Source organism: Salvelinus sp. IW2-2015, linkage group LG31 (assembly GCF_002910315.2).
Source record: "Salvelinus sp. IW2-2015 linkage group LG31, ASM291031v2, whole genome shotgun sequence".
Classification (NCBI taxonomy): domain Eukaryota; kingdom Metazoa; phylum Chordata; class Actinopteri; order Salmoniformes; family Salmonidae; genus Salvelinus; species Salvelinus sp. IW2-2015.
Window position 1 is genome coordinate 11996198 of NC_036870.1, and position 6189 is coordinate 12002386.

The 6189-nt window shown below is 44.1% G+C and overlaps 1 protein-coding gene across 1 annotated transcript in view; it reads right to left on the reverse strand.

The window, feature by feature from the left end:
- LOC111955494 (atrial natriuretic peptide receptor 1-like) overlaps nt 1-6189 on the reverse strand; it is a 135891-nt gene that overhangs the window by 105265 nt on the left and 24437 nt on the right. The gene's annotated exons all lie outside the window — the stretch shown is intronic.

Here is a 6189-nt window from a genome sequence, read left to right on the forward strand (position 1 = left end):
ACTAGTCAGTGAAGAGCACTTTTGCCAGTCTTGTATGGTTCATTGAACAAGCATGGGATACAGTGTTTAAACCCTTTACAATGAAGATCTGTGAAGTTATTTGGATTTTTACGAATTATCTTTGAAAGACAGGGTCCTGAAAAAGGGACGTTTKTTTTTTTCCTGAGTTTAGTTGGAGAACCCTAGGAACCGTTGTAGAGCCTTTACGGTGGTAGGTTTGGGGCTGTTAAGCACGGCCGTGACTTTGCCTTTGTCCATGTTGACCCCTCCCGGTGTCATCACGAACCCTAGGAAGGTTACCATAGTAACGTGAAAGGCGCTCTTCTCAGCCTTGACATAAAGATGGAGGTCCTGTAATCGTTGGAGGACCTGTTGCACATGCTGTACGTGTTCAGCAAGGGAGTGAGAGTAGATCAAGATATCGTCGATGTACACAATGATGAACTGGTTGATCATGTCGTGGAAAACTTCATTCATGAAGGACTGGAAGACTGCGGGAGCATTGGTGAGACTGTAGGGCACAACTAGGTATTCAAAGTGACCCCTAGCGGTGATGAAGGCCATCTTCCACTCATCCCCACTTCGGATACGGACCAGGTTGTAAGCACTACGTAGGTCCAGTTTGGAGTAGATGGTAGCCTGTCCAACTTGTTCTAGTGCAGCCGGAATCAGAGGAAGAGGGAAGCGATTGTTGATGGTAAGGTCATTGAGGGGTCGGTAATCTYTGCATGGACGGAGACCACCATCCTTTTTCTTCACAAAAAAGAAACTGGATGCAGCCGGAGACATGGATGGACWGATGAATCCCATGTCGAGGGCCTCTTCTATATAGATGTCCATAGCCTCATTCTCTGGGATGTACAAGAGGTAGATCTGACCCTTAGGGGGCGATAGAGTTCGATCGCACAGTCCTCCGTAAAGGGGGTAGAATGGAGCCTTTTTCTTGCTGAAGACACTCAGAAACTGGGCATATACAGGTGGGATGGGAATGGCTCGACAGGGTAGACTGAAGCAGTTCTTAAAACAGGCGGGAGACCATGACAGCAGTTCCCCTTGCCGCCAGGAGATGGCAGGGTCGTGAAGGCTTAGCCAGGGGTGACCGAGGATGAGGGGTTCTTTAGGTGAAGACAACACCATTAACTGAATGTCCTCAGAGTGAAGGAGGCCAATCTGAAGGGTGATACTTTTGGTCATGCGAGTCACAAGACCAGTTACGAGAGGTTGTACGTCCAGCGCATTAATCCTAAAGGGAGGATTAACAAGGATTAGTTTGGCTCTTAATTTCCTGTGGCCCCCGAGTCCACTAGTCCCTCCACAAACTGAGTGACCCCATTAGCAGAAAGAGGAGCTGGGATACCAAACTGCCTTTTGGTAATATTCAAAAACGTACAGGTGCTTATCCGGGCGGAAMTGGAGGGGCTGTGGTCACCCCTTCATCGGGGGCGAATCGGACAGCTAGTGAGTAGGTGGTTACTCTCTCCACAATAGAGGCACAGGTTTTCACGTACCCTCCGTTGTCTCTCGGCAGGCATGAGAGGGGCGCGGCCGAGTTGCGTGGGTTCGGGGCTATTGGACCGTGGTGGACAAGAGAAGGGCGTGGAAGACTCGCAGGCAATGGGCGACTGTATAGGTCTGCGGTCCACCAGTAGGTTGCCAATGGATATGGACATCTGGATTATTGGTTTAGGTCTGTTAAATCTCCTCTCCAGGCCAGTTCGGTCTGTAACTCCCGATTAAGACCCCTCCGGTAGACTGTAAGGAGAACTGGTTCACTCCATCCACTGCCGGCAGTCATGGTGCGGAACTCAAGGGTATACTCAGTGGTGGAGCGATGGCCCAGTCGCAGCTCACATAACAGGTCCCCGGTGTGATGACCTGAAACTYAATYGTCGAACACCTCCTTGAAGAGGGCGTGGAAACYTGATTCAGAACTTTGAGCAGCCCACAGYGCTGTGACCCAATCCAGAGCTTTGCCTGTGAGTAGAGTGATGACGAAGTCCACCCTGTCTTTGTCAGAGGTGAAGTSAGCAGGGTGATGGTCTATGTACAGGTTACACTGCATGAGAAATCATTGACATTTCCRTGGGGAGACGTCGTATTTATTAGGCATGGATATAGGAGAGGATGAACGAGAGGAGGCTGTGGCACCTGATATCGGTGAAGCAGSAATGGACTGGCGAAGGAGGTCACAGAGTTCATTGATCCGTTCCTCCTGTCGGGTTAGACGTAGCTGCAGCTCCGCTGAATCCATCTGTKGTTTTTGGTGAGGTATTCTGTAATGAACACTATAGGAGACAGAGAGCTGYTTTCAAGTGCAGAAGATGTTTATTGGAAGGGATCATAGGAGGCYYGTAGCTGGGTCCAGGGGCAGGCAGAAAGTCATACACGGTAGGTCCAAAATGGCAACAGTACAGGCAGGGAATAGGRAAAAGGCGTCGTGAGTGCGGCAGGCAAAAACMATCYTACACGGYAGGAGTGAAGAACGGGAAAAAACAGAGCTCCGAAAGAAGTGTGTCTCAAAACAAACAACACCTCACAGTGATTGGGTGCAAGGAACTGAACTAAATAGTGTGGGATGATGACATGCAGGTGTGTGAGAGGGTGATTAGAATTCCGGTGATTGGGATCTGGAGAGTGAGCTGGAAAGTGGGCTGCGTTCCGGGGATCTAAGTGTTTGGGAGTGTAAYTTGGACGCAGACGTTACAAGATTAAAATGGATTTCATTGTAATTTCTTTGTTAACAATTTACAAAAACTCTAATGTCAAAGTGGAAGAAAAATAAAGAATTATTGAAAAATACTAATATATCTTCATTAGATAAGTATTCAACCTCCTGAGTCAATAAATGTTGGAATCACCTTTGGCAGATATTACCTCTGTGAGTATTTCTGGGTAAGTCTCTAAGAGCTTTGCACACCTGGACTGTACAATATTTGCAAATTATTTTTTATTTTTTATTCTTCAAGCTCTGTCAAGTTCATTATTCATCTTGGTAAGCAACTACAGTGTATATTTTGCCTTGTGTTTTAGGTTATTGACCTGCTGAAAGGCAAATYTCTCCCAGTGTCTGTTGGAAACCAGACTAAACCAGGTTTTGCTCTCGGATTATGCCCGTGCTTAGCTCTATTCCATTTATTTTTATCATAAGGAACTCCTTAGTCCTTGCCAATGACAAGCATACCCATAACATGATGTAGCCACCACCAATATGGAGAGTGGTACTCAGTGTGTTTTGTATTGGATTTGCCCAAATAACACTTTGTATTTAGTACATAAAGTTAATTTCTTTGGCACAACTTTTTCAGTTTTTAGTTCAGTGCATTAATACAAACAATATGTATGCTTTGGAATTTGTTAATTCTGTACAGGCTTCCTTCTTTTCACTCTGTAATTAGGTTGTATTGTGGAGTAACTAAAATGTTGTTGATCCATCCTCAGTGTTCTCCTATATCAGCCATAACTCATTAAACACTTTGAAGTCACCATTGACATCATGGTGAAATCCCTGAGCGCTTTCCGTCCTCTCTGGCAACTGAGTTAAGAATTTCCTTGTATCTTTGTAGTGACTGGGTGTATTGATACACCATCCAAGTGTAATTAATAACTTCACCATGCTCAAAAGGGATATTTAATGTCTGTTTTTTTTTACCCATCTACCAATAGGGGTCCTTCTTTGCGAGGCATTGGAAAACCTCAAGACATTTCAGCTTTCATTTCTAATTAATTTGTAAAAATGTCTAAAAACATAATTCCACTTTGACATTACGGGGTATTGTGTGTAGGCGAGTGACACAAAATCTAAATTTAATACATTTTAAATTCATGCTGCAACACAACAAAATGTGTAAGAAGTCAAGGGATGTGAATACTTTCTGAAGGCTCTGTATGRGAGAATYCTGTTCATTGACTACAGTTCAGCATTCAACACTATTGTTCCCTCCAAGCTCGACARCAAGCTCAAAGTCCTGGGTCTGGACACCACCCTCTGCAAATGGATCCTGGACTTCCTGACGGGCAAACCACATGCTGTGAGGATTGGCAACAATACCTCCTCCACACTGCCTCTTAACACAGGAGCCKCCCAGGGGTGTGTCCTCAGTCCTCTGCTGTACTCCCTGTRCACCCACAACTGCATGGCTTTGRACGACACCAACTCCATCATCAAGTTTGCTGARGACACCACGGTTGTAGGCCTGATAACAAACAACGACGAGTCGGACTATAGAGAGGAGGTAAGTGAACTGGCATTGTGATGTCATGGCAACAACCTCTCCCTCAACATCAGCAAGACAAAGGAGTAGAAACAGTTCTTTAGCGTCCACTTCACCGAGGACTTGTCATGGACCAACCAAACCTACACTCTTGTTAAGAGGGCGCAACAGCATCTCTACTTCCTCAGGCGGCTGAAGAAATTCGGCATGCCGCCCCYGGTCRTCTCCAAATTCAACCGTTGCACCATCGAGAGCATCCTGACCAGTCACGTCCTGGTACGGACATTTCTCCATCAATGACCGTACTTATCATAACGCATTCTGTTACAGAAAATCTCAATATGGGAAACACCAGATGATTTGAAAGCCAGCCAGCCACATCATAAYTTGCTGGGGAAAGACAATATGCCTATTAATGAAATACTTAAACAAATACTAAGGCAAAACACATCCTAAACAAAGTACTTTATGGTAACTCTAGATGGAATATATTTTTAAAGGAAGTTAGACTAGAACAAACTTGCAGATAGCATTTATTTCCTGTATTAAAAATGGTCTGAATGGTCACCCATTGTTAAGTTGCACCATTTTTGACAATTATCTGTGAAGGCAGATACAAAAATGTGCTCCTAACACATTGAAAAGCGGAATAATTCATTAATTTCACGCTGTTGAGACACACTTGTCACACTCTGTTAGCTAAAGGCATTACGCTCTGCCCTCCGTTTACATTGGCTCACAGTTAATCACCCGGCACCTGCCGAGAAGAAGAAGCTATGAGTCTAAAGACGACTCAAACCATTGAAAATAGCTCTCTTCACCACACAAGTAGCAAGTTTTCACAAACTTCGTTCTATATACAACCAGACCTGGCTTCAGATGGTATAGTATTTGTTGTCTTTCAAATACTTTGGCTGCACTTGATTGCACTTGTCTGGCTAAATGGAATAGTCCCAAAAGTACAAACCCCATCAATTTGGCATTCCTGGCATGATCAATCAAATGCCCAAATATTTTCAAGAAAACTAGTAAACCTACTGTTTGATTATAGATCTGCACACAACRCTTCTGTTAGAATAAACAGAGAGGAAGATGCGAAGCAAGAGGGATAACTGGGCCCAAAATCTTTCTTCTCGAGCAGGTGGCGTCTTTTCTTTTTTTCCGCTCTTCAAGCAAGGAGTGTTTGTATGGAGGTCAATGAGAGTGTTGAATTTGGTTAACAAAAAATGTAACTGCTTATTTGCTTCGTGTGGCTTATTTGATTGAATAGAAGTTTCGTAATGATTAGGTTGTGACGAGTGTACTGATATACAGTGCATTTGGAAAGTATTCAGACCCCTTGACTTTTTCCACATTTTGTTAAGTTACAGCCTTATTCTAAAATTGATTAAATTGTTTTTTCCCCCTCATCAATCTACACACAATACGCCATAATAACAAAGCAAAAGCATGTTTGTTAGAATTTTTTTTGTTGTTTTACAAATAAAAAACTAATATCACATTAACATAAGTATTCAGTCCCTTTACTCAGCATCAATCAATCAATCAGTACTTTGTTGAAGCACCTTTGCAAGCGATTCCGGGCTCTGGCTAGGCCACTCAAAGACCTTCAGAGACTTGACTTGTCCCGAAGCCACTCCTGCGTTGTCTTGGCTGTGTGCTTAGTGTCATTGTCCTGTTGGAAGGTGTACCTTCCCAGAGTCTGAGGTCTTGAGCATTCTGGAGCAGGTTTTTATCAAGGATCTTGCTGTACTTTGCTCCATTCATCTTTCCCTCGATCCTGACTAGTCTCCCAGTCCCTGCCACTGGAAAAACATCCCCACAGCATGATGTTTCCATCACCATGCTTCACCGTAGGGATGGTGCCAGTTTTCCTCCAGAAGTGACGCTTGGCATTCAGGCCTGTTTTTGTTTTTGCTTTGTCTATATTGGGCATTGTGTGTGTAGATTGATGCAAAAAACTATTAATTTTTTCTCG